Source organism: Mytilus galloprovincialis, chromosome 3 (genome assembly GCF_965363235.1).
Source record: "Mytilus galloprovincialis chromosome 3, xbMytGall1.hap1.1, whole genome shotgun sequence".
Lineage (NCBI taxonomy): Eukaryota > Metazoa > Mollusca > Bivalvia > Mytilida > Mytilidae > Mytilus > Mytilus galloprovincialis.
The window spans coordinates 25,147,674-25,165,021 of NC_134840.1; positions in this window are offsets into that span (position 1 = coordinate 25,147,674).

Below are 17,348 nucleotides of genomic sequence, written 5' to 3' on the forward strand. Positions count from 1 at the left end.
GACTTTGTCTATTTTTGCCTTACCTATTTGTCGCTAAAGGTGTGTTGTTTAATATGTCTTTTGTCCTTCACAAATAAACATTCATATAATTTTGAATGAAGATGCTTTCTGTTGAGACTGCAACTTTTGTAGCAGAAAGATAAACATAAGGATAGTTATCTGGTGGTGGTGCCGTTGGCTAACTTCTGTTAAGGAAGCTTTATACTTTGGAAGGTGGAAGACATTGATGCTTCATACTTTGTATAAAGATGCCTCATCTTATGAAGTTTCATCTCTCCATTGTCTGTCCTTGACCTCATTTTCAATGTGAAGTGACTTCTTAAAAAAAAAAAAAATTATGTTACTGTATAGCGAGTTATTTTCGTGGATGTAAAATTTCGCGATTTACCTTGAATAATCAATACCTTTGCATGTACACTTTTAAATTGGCGGAATTTATTTGGGCAATTTTGTTACATCCGTGAAAATAAGCAAAATTTTACACCCCGCAAAAATAACCCGCTATATTGTAATTTCTCTGATCATGAGTAATAGAATAACTATCCTCAGTATGTGCGTACCTTGCAAAGTCCTCATGCCCGTAAGACAGTGTTCATCTGACCTCTACCATACTTCATGGATCAGTGAACAAGGTAATGTTTTGGTGGTCAACTCCATATATCAGATACTACAAGCCACTCATATTTATGGTTCAGTAGTTAAAGTTAAGTTTGTGTGCTTTGGTTTGTTTTTCATATACTATATGTAATAGGTTTACTATATTTGGTGTATGGAATGACTGGCAAGAATCATCTGACCTCATTAGTATGGTTCATTAATCATTGTTTTAAATGTTTGATTAAGTTTGTTTCTTATGTACTACAAGCAATAGACAACTTTCGAGTTCGATGTATTTCCCTCAAAAACTTTCATTTTTAGTGAACATCATTCGTGCGTTTCGGGTCATTGTCACTTCCATTTCAATGTTGAGCGTGTGGTTGGAAAACTATAATGCTATATTGCACAAATTCTGCAAATAGATTTGTCAAAATTGTCTTATGAAAGGAGTGACTGGTGAAATATAATGTTTAACCAATGCATGTATATATCATAAAATTAGTCTTCTGTGCACAATTTTATAATTTTTTATACGACTGCAAAAATTGAAAATTTTTTGGTTGTATATTGGCATCACGTTGGCGGCGTCATCGGCGTCCGAAGACTTTTGGTTTTTGCACTATAACTTTAGTATAAATGAATAGAAATCTAAGAAATTTAAACACAAGGTTTATGACCATAAAAGAAAGGTTGGAATTGATTTTGGAAGTTTCGGTCCCAACAGCTTGGGAATTAGGGACCAAAAAGGGCCCAAATAAGCATTTTCTTGGTTTTTGCACTATAACTTTAGTTTAAGTAAATAGAAATCTATGAAATTTTGAGACAAGGTTTATGACCACTAAAGGAAGGTTTGAATTGATTTTGAGAGTTTTGGTCCCAACAGTTTAGGAATTAGGGGCCAAAAAAGGGCCCAAATAAGCATTATTTTTGGTTTTCGCATCATAACTTTAGTATAAGTAAATAGAAATCAATGAAATTAAAACACAAGGTTTATGAATACAAAAGGAAGGTTGGGATTGATTTTGGGAGTTGAGGTCCCAACAGTTTAGAAATAAGGGGCCAAAAAGGGGCCCAAATAAGCATTTTTCTTGGTTTTCGCACCATAACTTAAGTATTAGTAAATAGAAAACTATGAAATAACTCTGACAGGGGCGTAGCTAGAAAGAAACGATGTGCAAGCATGTACCGCCGAGCGGAGCGAGGCGAAAAATTTTTGGGACCCTTTTATGCAGAAAAATGTTTTTTTTTCGGTTTTCGGTCATAGGACTGTTAAAAGAGGAGCTATATGTAGATAGGACTTATAAACAAATTATGAATGTAAAACTATTAATAAATCTTCTGAATAGGGTAATACATAAACAACACATATTTGTGATACAGAATTTACTCAAAATTGTCCAACATCTGCTCTTCGTGTCTAGGCAGAAACACACTTCTGTATTACTTTAATTGTCAATATTCACACTGAAATCGCGATGAATATGCAGTAATGCTAGTAACTGTCGTTCATTGTTGATCGTACATTTGTTTTCAACATACTTAGTACACTGATAGATCTCCATGGTAGCACTCGCGAGATGTTATGAACTAGCGTACGTGTTCGGCATCGAGCGACCTCCCAATTTAATTCGTCAAAATCACATGCCAGGTCAGTTTCGTATGTCTCAGATAATGTTGAGATTTTTTCGTTTGTTATATTTCTTACAACACGATGGAGCAGATACAGCGCAAAAGTGCGATTTTCTGATAATACTAGACGCGACTCCACTCTCCAGTTCCCTTATCATATCATATGGTCTATGAACGCAAAAAATAATGAGACTTTCCAATACTGTTTTGGCGTGTTTGCAGGGTGATATTGGCTCTGGTAGTCTGTCGACCACATCGCCTCGGCATATTTTCAACGATATCGAGGGGTGCTGATAATTCTAATGCCGATTGGTACATCTCATTCCAAACTGATGAACCGTGCACTGTAATATGTGCTCCAAAAACTACAGGTCTTAGACTGAGTATTACAAATTCAAATCTAGTAAAAGATACAAGTTACTGTCCGATTTTGTCATAATCTCCAATGAAACTTTTATTTTGAAACCAAATAACGTTATTTAATGAAATAAAATTTCATCAATTAAAAAAGTGACAACATAGGTGTTTCCTTTAACATTTAATCTATAAATTTTTATTTTGCCATATTTTTTTTTTTGCATGCCGAATCGATGTGCACGCAACTGCGTGTTAGCGTATAGGCAGCTACGCGCCTGTCTGATGATGGAGAAGATAGTGTACAAGAAAAATGGGATAACATCAAAGATATTTATGTAAAGACGGCAGAAAAGACAGTTGGTCATAAGACAAAAAAGAACAAAGATTGGTTAACATCGGAAACATGGCAAAAAATTGAAGAAAGAAAGATTATAAAACTAAAATCAGTAAATGCAAAATCCAAAAGGTTACAAGATCAACTGCAAGTAACATACAGAGCAAAGGACAAAGAGGTCAAAAGAAGTGCGAGAAAAAATAAAAGACAATATTTGGAGGACCTTGCAAAAGAAGCAGAAAAGGCAGCCATTCTTGGAGAGTTAAGTACAGTTTACAAAATCACCAAACAACTCTGTGGAACATCAAATGCACAGACAGCACATGTAAACGACAAAAATGGCAAAGCATTGAAAACAGAAAGGGAACAAGCAGAAAGGTGGGTCCAACATTTCAAAGAGGTATTAAACTGCCCTGAGCCTGATTTCATAGCTACCCCTGAACCATCAGAAGACGATTTAAACATCAACACAGAACCACCAACTATAGATGAAGTAAGAAATGCCATTAAATCATTGAAGACGGGGAAGGCACCAGGCATTGATTCCATTCACGCAGAGATGTTAAAGGCAGACTTAGAAACATCATCCAAAGTACTCCACAATCTTTTCCTTGTCATCTGGGAAGAAGGGAACATTCCATCAGACTGGAGCAAAGGCCTGATTGTAAAATTACCAAAGAAAGGCAATCTACGCAACTGTGACAACTGGAGAGGGATTACATTACTTTCTGTCCCTAGTAAGGTCTTTTGCAAAATTCTTCTAAAAAGAATTGATAAAATTGTAGATGAAAAGCTTAGAGAAGAACAAGCAGGCTTTAGAAGAGGCAGAGGATGCATTGACCAAATTTTCACTCTGAGGAACATCATCGAGCAATGCATTGAATGGAACACACCACTTTTCATTAATTTCATTGACTTCAAAAAGGCCTTTGACAGTATCCATAGAGAAACTCTTTGGAAAATTGTAAGATCATATGGAATTCCACCTAAGATATTGATGCTAATAAAAGCCTTCTACAACAGCTTTGAATGCAGTGTCATCCTTGATAGCTCTATCTCAGACTCATTTGAAGTAAAATCTGGTGTAAGACAAGGATGTATTATGTCACCAATCCTATTTTTATTGGCCATTGACTGGATACAAAGAAATACAACATCAGACAAGAAAAGGGGTATCCAGTGGACCATGTTTAACCAGCTAGAAGACCTTGATTTTGCTGATGACATTGCCATATTATCAACAACAAGTGAACACCTCCAAGAGAAGACCAACATACTTACCAACTATGCAAAACAAACTGGTCTGAATGTCAATACCAAGAAGACCAAGGTAATGTCAATAAACAATAGAAATACAACACCAATAACAATCAATGATCTGCCAGTGGACAGTGTTGACGATTTCACCTACCTTGGAAGCATCATAAGCAAAGATAATGGAACAGGGAAGGATATAAAGGCAAGACTATCTAAGGCACGCGCAACATTTGCTAGACTTCATACAATCTGGAAGTCTAACCAGTACAGTTTAAGGACCAAACTGCGAATTTACAACAGCAATGTAAAATCTGTCCTACTGTATGGTTCGGAAACATGGCGTGTTTTAGTGAGTGACCTTCAAAAAGTAGATGCTTTCCATACTAGCTGCCTTAGAAAAATCAACAAAATATTCTGGCCAAATAAGATCAGCAACAAGAGCCTTTTGAAGAAATGCAATGCTAAGAGCATAACAGAAGAAATTAAACAACGAAGATTTAGATGGTTAGGTCATGTACTGAGAATGCCACAACACCGCACACCTAAAACAGCTTTATATTGGACACCACCAGGAAAAAGAAAACCAGGGAGGCCTAGAATCACCTGGCGAAGAACTGTAACAGCAGAATTAGAAGCAATGGGATACACCTGGGGCCAAGCCCAGTACATGGCTAAGGACAGAGAGAAGTGGAGGCAGTTTGTTGTGGCCTTATGTCCCACTTGGGATGAAGAGGATAAGTAAGTAGTAAGTAAGTATGTATATATCATAAAATTAGTCTTCTGTGCACAATTTTATAATTTTTTATACGACTGCAAAAATTGAAAATTTTTTGGTTGTATATTGGCATCACGTTGGCGGCGTCATCGGCGTCCGAAGACTTTTGGTTTTTGCACTATAACTTTAGTATAAATGAATAGAAATCTAAGAAATTTAAACACAAGGTTTATGACCATAAAAGAAAGGTTGGAATTGATTTTGGAAGTTTCGGTCCCAACAGTTTGGGAATTAGGGACCAAAAAGGGCCCAAATAAGCATTTTCTTGGTTTTTGCACTATAACTTTAGTTTAAGTAAATAGAAATCTATGAAATTTTGAGACAAGGTTTATGACCACTAAAGGAAGGTTTGAATTGATTTTGAGAGTTTTGGTCCCAACAGTTTAGGAATTAGGGGCCAAAAAAGGGCCCAAATAAGCATTATTTTTGGTTTTCGCATCATAACTTTAGTATAAGTATATAGAAATAAATGAAATTAAAACACAAGGTTTATGAATACAAAAGGAAGGTTGGGATTGATTTTGGGAGTTGAGGTCCCAACAGTTTAGAAATAAGGGGCCAAAAAGGGGCCCAAATAAGCATTTTTCTTGGTTTTCGCACCATAACTTAAGTATTAGTAAATAGAAAACTATGAAATTTAAACACAAGGTTTATGTCCATAAAAGGAAGGTTGGGATTGATTTTGGGAGTTTTGGTCCCAACAATTTAGGAATAAGGGGCCCAAAGGGTCCAAAATTAAACTTTGTTTAAATTCATAAAAAATTAAATAATTGGGGTTCTTTGATATGCCGAATCTAACTGTGTATGTAGATTCTTAATTTTTGGTCTCATTTTCAAATTGGTCTACATTAAGGTCCAAAGGGTCCAAAATTAAACTAAGTTTGATTTTAACAAAAAATGAATTCTTGGGGTTCTTTGATATGCTGAATCTTAACATGTACTTAGATTTTTATACGACCGCAAAAATTTTAATTTTTTGGTCGTATATTGCTATCACGTTGGCGTCGTCGTCGTCGTCGTCGTCGTCGTCCGAATACTTTTAGTTTTCGCACTCTTAACTTTAGTAAAAGTGAATAGAAATCAATGAAATTTTAACACAAGGTTTGTGACTACAAAAGGAAGGTTGGGATTGATTTTGGGAGTTTTGGTCCCAACATTTTAGGAATTAGGGGCCAAAAAGGGCCCAAATAAGCATTTTCTTAGTTTTCGCACTATAACTTTAGTTTAAGTGAATAGAAATCTATGAAATTTTGACACAGGGTTTATGACCACAAAAGGACAGTTGGGATTGATTTTGGGAGGTTTGTTTCCAACAGTTTAGGAATTAAGGGCCAAAAAAGGGCCCAAATAAGCATTATTCTTGGTTTTCGCACAATAACTTTAGTATAAGTAAATAGAAATCAATGAAATTTAAACACAAGGTTTATGACCACAAAAGGAAGGTTGGGATTGATTTTTTGGAGTTGAGGTCACAACAGTTTATGAATTAGGGGCCAAAAAGGGGCCCAAATAAGCATTATTTTTGGTTTTTGCACCATAACTTTAGTATAAGTAAATAGAAATCTATGAAATTTAAACACAAGGTTTATGACCATAAAAGGAAGGTTGGGTTTGATTTTGGGAGTTTTGGTCCTAACAGTTTAGGAATAAGGGGCCCAAAGGGTCCAAAATTGAACTTTGTGTGATTTCATCAAAAATTGAATAATTGGGGTTCTTTGATATGCCGAATCTAACTATGTATGTAGATTCTTAATTTTTGGTCCCGTTTTCAAATTGGTCTACATTAAGGTCCAAAGGGTCCAAAATTAAACTTAGTTTGATTTTAACAAAAATTGAATCCTTGGGGTTCTTTGATATGCTGAATTTAAAAATGTACTTAGATTTTTAATTATTGGCCTAGTTTTCAAGTTGGTCCAAATGGGGGTCCAAAATTAAACTTTGTTTGATTTCATCAAAAATTGAATAAATGGGTTCTTTGATATGCCAAATCTAACTGTGTATGTAGATTCTTAATTTTTGGTCCAGTTTTCAAATTGGTCTACATTAAGGTCCAAAGGGTCCAAAATTAAACTAAGTTTGATTTTAACAAAAATTAAATTCTTGGGCTTATTTGATATGCTTTATCTAAACATGTACTTTGATTTTTGATTATGGGCCCAGTTTTCAAGTTGGTCCAAATCAGGATTCCATATCAAGTATTGTGCAATAGCAAAAAATTTTCAATTGCACAGTATTGCACAATAGCAAGAAATATCTAATTGCACAATATTGTGCAATAGATATTAATTTTCAATTGGAGTTATCTTTCTTTGTATAGAATAGTAGTTGATAATATATGTTGGAAATTTGCCAGACATGACTATGATGTCATTTTCTATTTTTATTTGCCAATAACTTTATGTAAATAACTTCATTGGAAATTTGCCAATATAAAATGTTGCTGATGAAGCTTTTTTCCCTTATCTTATCTAAAATGTTTTTAGATAATGTATGTTGGACATTTGCCAGACATGACTATGATGTCATTTTCTATTTTTATTTGCCAATAACTTTATGTAAATAACTTCATTGGAAATTTGCCAATATAAAATGTTTCTGATGAAGTTTTTTTTATTGTTTTATACAATAAACAATTTATATTCACTTTTACTACCAACCAATCTTTACCATTCAGTGATAACAAGCACTTTATTTTACATTTTAATATTTTATGATGTATTTAAAAGAGTAGTTATTGTTGCAAACTCCATTAAAAATTTGAATTGATATCAGTTTTGGAAAAAGGGAAACGGGGATGTAAAAAAAAAATGGGGGGGGGGTTAAATTTTTCTCATTTCAGATTTCATAAATAAAAAGAAAATTTCTTCAAACATTTTTTTGAGAGGATTAATATTCAACAGCATAGTGAATTGCTCAAAGGCAAAAAAAATTTTTTAAGTTCATTAGACCACATTCATTCTGTATCAGAAACCTATGCTGTGTCAACTATTTAATTTTAGATTTAAATAAGTTTGAAGAAGAAATCTTTAATTGATTTGTAAAATCTTGACATTTGTTTTGTGTAAAAAAAACCATGTAATGTCAAAAATTTGATCACAATCCAAATTCAGAGCTGTATCACGCTTGAATGTTTTGTCCATACTTGCCCCAACTGTTCAGGGTTCGACCTCTGCGGTCGTATAAAGCTGCGCCCTGCGGAGCACCTGGTTGGAGTTGAGGTCACAACAGTTTATGAATTAGGGGCCAAAAAGGGGCCCAAATAAGCATTATTCTTGGTTTTTGCACCATAACTTTAGTATAAGTAAATAGAAATCTATGAAATTTAAACACAAGGTTTATGACCATAAAAGGAAGGTTGGGTTTGATTTTGGGAGTTTTGGTCCCAACAGTTTAGGAATAAGGGGCCCAAAGGGTCCAAAATTGAACTTTGTGTGATTTCATCAAAAATTGAATAATTGGGGTTCTTTGATATGCCGAATCTAACTATGTATGTAGATTCTTAATTTTTGGTCCCGTTTTCAAATTGGTCTACATTAAGGTCCAAAGGGTCCAAAATTAAACTTTGGTTGATTTTAACAAAAATTGAATCCTTGGGGTTCTTTGATATGCTGAATTTAAAAATGTACTTAGATTTTTAATTATTGGCCTAGTTTTCAAGTTGGTCCAAATGGGGGTCCAAAATTAAACTTTGTTTGATTTCATCAAAAATTGAATAAATGGGTTCTTTGATATGCCAAATCTAACTGTGTATGTAGATTCTTAATTTTTGGTCCAGTTTTCAAATTGGTCTACATTAAGGTCCAAAGGGTCCAAAATTAAACTAAGTTTGATTTTAACAAAAATTAAATTCTTGGGCTTATTTGATATGCTTTATCTAAACATGTACTTTGATTTTTGATTATGGGCCCAGTTTTCAAGTTGGTCCAAATCAGGATTCCATATCAAGTATTGTGCAATAGCAAGAAATTTTCAATTGCACAGTATTGCACAATAGCAAGAAATATCTAATTGCACAATATTGTGCAATAGCAATTAATTTTCAATTGGAGTTATCTTTCTTTGTATAGAATAGTAGTTGATAATATATGTTGGAAATTTGCCAGACATGACTATGATGTCATTTTCTATTTTTATTTCTATTTTTATTTGTCAATAACTTTATGTAAATAACTTCATTGGAAATTTGCCAATATAAAATGTTGCTGATGAAGCTTTTTTTCCTTATCTTATCTAAAATGTTTTTAGATAAGGTATGTTGGACATTTGCCAGACATGACTATGATGTCATTTTCTATTTTTATTTGCCAATAACTTTATGTAAATAACTTCATTGGAAATTTGCCAATATAAAATGTTGCTGATGAAGTTTTTTTTTATTGTTTTATACAATAAACAATGTATATTCACTTTTACTACCAACCAATCTTTACCATTCAGTGATAACAAGCACTTTACTTTACATTTTAATATTTTATGATGTATTTAAAAGAGTAGTTATTGTTGCAAACTCCATTAGAAATTTGAATTGATATCAGTTTTGGAAAAAGGGAAACGGGGATGTGAAAAAAAAATGGGGGGGGGGGGGGGGGGGGGGGGTAAATTTTTCTCATTTCAGATTTCATAAATAAAAAGAAATTTCTTCAAACATTTTTTTGAGAGGATTAATATTCAACAGCATAGTGAATTGCTTAAAGGCAAAAAAATTTTTTTAAGTTCATTAGACCACATTCATTCTGTGTCAGAAACCTATGCTGTGTCAACTATTTAATTTTAGATTTAAATAAGTTTGAAGAAGAAATCTTTAATTGATTTGTAAAATCTTGACATTTGTTTTGTGTAGAAAAACCCATGTAATGTCAAAAATTTGATCACAATCCAAATTCAGAGCTGTATCACGCTTGAATGTTTTGTCCATACTTGCCTCAACTGTTCAGGGTTCGACCTCTGCGGTCGTATAAAGCTGCGCCCTGCGGAGCACCTGGTTTATTATTGGCCCAGTTTTCAAGTTGGTCCAAATTGGGGTCGAAAATTAAACTTTGTTTGATTTCAACAAAAATTGAATCCTTTGGGTTCTTTGATATGCTGAATCTAAACATGTACTTATAATTTTTATTATGGGCCCAGTTTTCAAGTTGGTCCAAATCGTGGTCCGAAATTAAACTTTGTTTGATATCAACAAAAATTGAATCCTTGGGGTTCTTTGATATGCTGAATCTAAACCTGTATTTAAATTTTTGATTATAGGCCCAGTTTTCAAGTTGGTCCAAATTACGGTCCAAAATTAAACTTTGTTTGATTTCAACAAAAATTGTATATATGTGGTTCATTGATATAGGCTTAATCTAACCATGTATTTAAATTTTTGATGTTTGGGCCCGGTTATCAGATTGGTCCACATTAAAATTTAAAGTTGAATGTTGTGTCCATACTTGCCCCAATGGTCAGGGTTCGAACTCTGCAGTCGTATAAAGCTGCACCCTGCAGAGCATCTGGTTACGCAAATATTTCGTATAATTGTCATTTTTTTTTCTCTCTGTTTGTTATGATTTAACAAATATGGCAGCTCATTAAATGCAGTGTTTTGACTCCAAAGTTTACGGATTGTCACCTTATAGTAAACAATCAACAAAAAGGCATGGATATTGAGAACGTGTTTAACATGTACAATCAGATAATAGTTTATTTCTGTGACAGATCCATGTGTATTGCAATCACCGGATTTTTACCAGAAGGTTCACGGTAAGGTCACTTTGCATACGAAAAATATGTTGACGAATTGCTTCCTGGAAGCAAGCAATTAAAAAAAGTAAACTTGCTCTAAATGTGGACAAATTAAAGAATTTTCTTCAGAAAAAATATATGTACATAAGTTTAATAATGAAAACAATCCATTTTGTTATAAAAAAAAAAACCATATGCATCCTTTTTTTTAATTTGAGGTTTCATTTGACTTTAAGTACCTAAAGAACAAATAAAATTTCTGGTTTATCCTGCACATTGACGATCACTAAGGCGCTTGATGAACGTTTAAAAGTGCAAGAATACAGGCGATCCCCTCTATCTGGTAAAGGACGTCATAAAGGCGCGCATAATAGACGAGTTTTTTCCGGTCACAGACAAACTTGAAACGATATTGAATGCATAGATTGATTGTGGGGTGTACTTGTCTGTCTGGGATGGTTCATCTGATTTTGACCTCATTTTCATGGTTCATGGGTCAATGTTAAGTTTTCATGGTTAATGATGTTTCTTGAAAACTAGCAATAGGTCAACTAAATTTTGAGTATGGAATGATAGTAAGGTGTACATATGTTTCTGATTTGGTTTAGGCAGCAACCATTTGATTTTCTGGGGGGGGGGGGGGGGGCTATGGTTTTTTTTGGAAAAAAAAGTTTGTTTCCAGTTTTTGGAGAAAAAAATAATTTGTTTTTGATTCTGAGAAAAAAAAATTGTTTGTTTCACCCTCAGCTGCCACTATATGTAATGCTAAAATTGAAAGAAAAAAATTGTTTTCGAATTTGTCCAGAAAAAAAACCATAGCCCCCCCCCCCCCCCCCCAGAAAATCAAATGGTTGCTGCCTTATCAGACCTTGACCTTATTTTAAATTTATGTGAAACTTGTAGTAAAATTTTTATTTAGGACTATCAACATATTAGTAAAACGGATGAGAAAAGCTCACTCACTTGGCTCATTTGTAAGGTGAGCTTGAGAAAATAAGCAAAAACCAAAGGAGAATAGAAATCACACAAGTCAAAGGGAGGCTATCAAATTATGGCAAAATATGACTAAAAGAGGACAACAATCTACAAAGCACTACACTTAAAGCTAAAAACTGCACAATTCAAACCTTGTCCAAGTCTTTGGGGTAATCTTAGGTGCTTTAGACAGATCCTGTTAGATATGTGAAACCCTTCTGAAACAACTACTGATAATAAATAAAACATGTTCTCCCAGACTTGTGTTTATATGAAATGTGAAGGATAATTTCACCAAGAACTAATTACAGAATCGAAATGGCATGTATGCCAATTATACCATGAGGTTTTGGAATATGGATATTGCCATAAGATTAGAATTCTGGGCAAAAACCAATTTTGTGACAACAGTAATTCATTGAAATCTTAAACAACTAAAGAAAGAAAGTTGAAGTTAAATAAGAAGTTACATTATGTAGGCAAACTTCTGCAATGGTACTGTAGATTCATTTATTTTCGTAGATATCAATCTTCGTGAATTACTGAAAACTTGCATATTTGTGGATATTTGATTTCGTGGTTTTGACGGTCTCAGTATACATAGCCTTTTGAAATTTTGGTATTCCTTGAACATTTGTATTCGTGGGTCGCCTGTCCCTACGAAATCCACAATTTTTTTTTTTTTTTTTTTTTTTTTTGTAATGTGTTTATTGGCAAAAAACTACATATATAATAATAATAGTAAGTAAGCAAAATCGAGACAAGTACATAAAGTTGATATTTTGAATCATTCTATAAACATATAATATTAATAATAATTTAAAAAAAGAACAGAAAATCTGAATCTCAGGTAGCATGGATTGGGTAGATATTTTTATTACATGAAAGTTAACTTATAAAATCATTATATTAGTTGGAGCCAGGGGTTCCAGCAGGCGTACGCTCTTTGCAATGGTTTATTTTTATAAAATATTATTTTTTCAATAAACAAATTTTCTAAGGCTACAATATTTACTTGTCCACATTGCATTTTTTTTTTTGTATATATAATATTTAGTTAATAGTATTATGAGATTTCTTTATGTAGTTTTTTTCTGTTTTTTCTAATATCCCAAATAAGACAATATCTAAATTAAGTGGTAGTTCAATTTGGACTTATATTGAATATATATTTATTAAGTTCTTCCCAAACATCAATAAAATAAGACACCAGGTGCTCCGCAGGGCGCAGCTTTATACGACCGCAGAGGTCGAACCCTGAACAGTTGGGCAAGTATGGACAAAGCATTCAAGCGTGATACAGCTCTGAATTTGGATTGTGATCAAATTTTTGACATTACATGGGTTTTTTTTACACAAAACAAATGTCAAGATTTTACAAATCAATTAAAGATTTCTTCTTCAAACTTTTTAAATCTAAAATTAAATAGTTGACACAGCATAGGTTTCTGACACAGAATGAATGTGGTCTAATGAACTTAAAAGGTTTTTTTTGCCTTTGAGCAATTCACTATGCTGTTGAATATTAATCCTCTCAAAAAAATGTTTGAAGAAATTTTCTTTTTATTTATGAAATCTGAAGAGAAAAATTTAAACCCCCCCCTTTTTTTTCACATCCCCGTTTCCCTTTTTCCAAAACTGATATCAATTCAAATTTCTAATGGAGTTTGCAACAATAACTACTCTTTTAAATACATCATAAAATATTAAAATGTAAAATAAAGTGCTTGTTATCACTGAATGGTAAAGATTGGTTGGTAGTAAAAGTGAATATACATTGTTTATTGTATAAAACAATAAAAAAAACTTCATCAGCAACATTTTATATTGGCAAATTTCCAATGAAGTTATTTACATAAAGTTATTGGCAAATAAAAATAGAAAATGACATCATAGTCATGTCTGGCAAATGTCCAACATACATTATCTAAAAACATTTTAGATAAGATAAGGAAAAAAAGCTTCATCAGCAACATTTTATATTGGCAAATTTCCAATGAAGTTATTTACATAAAGTTATTGGCAAATAAAAATAGAAAATGACATCATAGTCATGTCTGGCAAATTTCCAACATATATTATCAACTACTATTCTATACAAAGAAAGATAACTCCAATTGAAAATTAATTGCTATTGCACAATATTGTGTAATTAGATATTTCTTGCTATTGTGCAATACTGTGCAATTGAAAATTTCTTGCTATTGCACAATACTTGATATGGAATCCTGATTTGGACCAACTTGAAAACTGGGCCCATAATCAAAAATCAAAGTACATATTTAGATAAAGCATATCAAATAAGCCCAAGAATTTAATTTTTGTTAAAACCAAACTTAGTTTAATTTTGGACCCTTTGGACCTTAATGTAGACCAATTTGAAAACTGGACCAAAAATTAAGAATCTACACACAGTTAGATTTGGCATATCAAAGAACCCATTTATTCAATTTTTGATGAAATCAAACAAAGTTTAATTTTGGACCCCCATTTGGACCAACTTGAAAACTAGGCCAATAATTAAAAATCTAAGTACATTTTTAAATTCAGCATATCAAAGAACCCCAAGGATTCAATTTTTGTTAAAATCAAACTAAGTTTAATTTTGGACCCTTTGGACCTTAATGTAGACCAATTTGATAACGGGACCAAAAATTAAGAATCTACATACATAGTTAGATTCGGCATATAAAGAACCCCAATTATTCAATTTTTGATGAAATCACACAAAGTTCAATTTTGGACCCTTTGGGCCCCTTTTTCCTAAACTGTTAGGACCAAAACTCCCAAAATCAAACCCAACCTTCCTTTTATGGTCATAAACCTTGTGTTTAAATTTCATAGATTTCTATTTACTTATACTAAAGTTATGGTGCAAAAACCAAAAATAATGCTTATTTGGGCCCCTTTTTGGCCCCTAATTCATAAACTGTTGTGACCGCAACTCCAAAAATCAATCCCAACCTTCCTTTTGTGGTCATAAACCTTGTGTTAAAATTTCATTGATTTCTATTTACTTATACTAAAGTTATTGTGCGAAAACCAAGAATAATGCTTACTTGGGCCCTTTTTTGGCCCTTAATTCCTAAACTGTTGGAACCAAAACTCCCAAAATCAATCCCAACCTTTCTTTTGTGGTCATAAACCCTGTGTCAAAATTTCATAGATTTCTATTCACTTAAACTAAAGTTATAGTGCGAAAACCAAGAAAATGCTTATTTGGGCCCTTTTTGGCCCCTAATTCCTAAAATGTTGGGACCAAAACTCCCAAAATCAATCCCAACCTTCCTTTTGTGGTCATAAACCTTGTGTTAAAATTTCATTGATTTCTATTTACTTATACTAAAGTTATTGTGCGAAAACCAAGAATAATGCTTATTTGGGCCCTTTTTTGGCCCTTAATTCCTAAACTGTTGGAACCAAAACTCCCAAAATCAATCCCAACCTTTCTTTTGTGGTCATAAACCCTGTGTCAAAATTTCATAGATTTCTATTCACTTAAACTAAAGTTATAGTGCGAAAACCAAGAAAATGCTTATTTGGGCCCTTTTTGGCCCCTAATTCCTAAAATGTTGGGACCAAAACTCCCAAAATCAATCCCAACCTTCCTTTTGTGGTCACAAACCTTGTGTTAAAATTTCATTGATTTCTATTCACTTTTACTAAAGTTAGAGTGCGAAAACTAAAAGTATTCAAAAGACGACGCAGACGACGACACCAACGTGATAGCAATATACGACCAAAAAATTAAAATTTTTGCGGTCGTATAAAAACTTTTGAATATGTGTTCTATAGTTTCTATTGAGTCCATACAGAAAGTGCATTTATTGTGTTGTGAGACTTTAATTTTGTAGAGTATTTTATTAGTTCCCAATATTCTGTGATTTATCCTGTATTGGAGCCATTGTAATTTTGAATTTTTAGTAATGTAAAATTGCAGTCTGTATATTTTATTCCAAATAATATTATGTCTATTTGGGATTAGGGACCACTTTTCCTGTGATGTGATATTTGTTATTTTTTCATTTAAAACATTGTACATGTCTTTTGATCCTTTTGTAGATTTCATAAATATAGAAATAGTAGTTGGTATAATTGGCCCATAAGGATTTATAAGCTGATTAAATTTAATATTAAGACTTTTCATATAGGAATAAACAGCTGACATTACTCCTTGAAATATAAGAAATATATGCTTTTTTAAAATTCCTGCCAATTCATTAAATGTCCATCATTATCAATTACATCATTTATTAGCCAGGCTCCCTTTTCAGTCCATTTTTTATACAGAGGGATTTGATTACCAATTTTATTTTTATTTTTTTATTATTCCAAAGATTAGATGTGTTAAAATCATATTCCTTTTTAATAGCTACTTTGGTTTGGAGTTCAGTCCAAGCATTAAAAACCTCCTGCCAAAAAGGATTTCTAACTTGTGTTCTTGGACCTACCAAGAATAATTCATTTAATTTAACTTTTTCAGTACAAGTTAGTAACTTACAATAGTTATTAGTTTGCTTAATCATTCTTCTTATCCAAGTTAGTTTTAATCCTTTGATGCATTGTTTTAGATTTAAGGTAGCACAATACAAAGATTTTTCATCCCCAATCAGACATCTTTAAACTGATGTAATTCCCCTCATCCTTCTTTAAATTTTATAAATGAAGTACCAAAAGAAAGATGAAGGATTAATCTTTCAAATTGTGATAATTTCATTATGACATAATTATTACATAATTAATTGTTATGTAATTAGTTGCTATATTGTGATGTCCATACTTGAATGAATTTATCTTCTTTGTTATTCATAGCATCCCAAAATATTTTATAGATTCTTGCACAACACAGTTTGACCTCAAAAACTGTGTCTCAGATTTTTCCTATTGTATTTCCTTCTCTCATAAATCTTCAATGAAGTTTGCAACATCAATTCATAAGAGATCACTAAATTCAATTGGATATAAAATTTGTTCTATTGATGCTTTTGGAAATCTGATACATTTTGTACACAGTTTTGGAGGTCAAGCTGTGTTGTTCAAGAATCTATAAAATATTTTGGGATGTTATGTAGAACAAAGATGCTAAATTCATTCAAGTGTGGACAACACAATATAGCAACTAATTACATAACAATTGATTATGTAATAAAACACAAAGAGATGCATCTAAGGATTCTGGTGAACCATCTAAAATAAGTGTGGTGTCATCAGCATATTGTGAGATCGAAAATTCTGAGTCTTCAATAGTAATACCTTTTATATTTTCGTTTTTTCTAAGTAATAGTCCTAAAATTTCTGCACATAACAAGAAAATGTAAGGGGATAAAGGATCCCCTTGTCTGCAACCTCTTTCAATTGTAAAAAAATCTGATAGAAAATTATTCTGTGTTATTGCTGATTTGGTATTTGTAAAAAAAGTTTTAACCCAGTGTTTTATGGAATTTCCAAAGTTGAAAAAATCAAGAACTTGTGAGTTTTACTGGGGGAGGGTTGAGATCTCACAAAACATGTGTAACCCAGCTGTATTTTTGCGCCTGTCCTAAGTCAGGAGCCTTTGGCCTTTGTAAGTCTTGTATGATTTTTAATTTTTATACAACCGCAAAGCATTTTTTGCGTTATATAATGCTATCATGTCGTCGTCATCTGTGTCGTCGTCCGAAGACGCATTTAGTTTCCTGACAATAAATTAAGTTTTAGTGAATG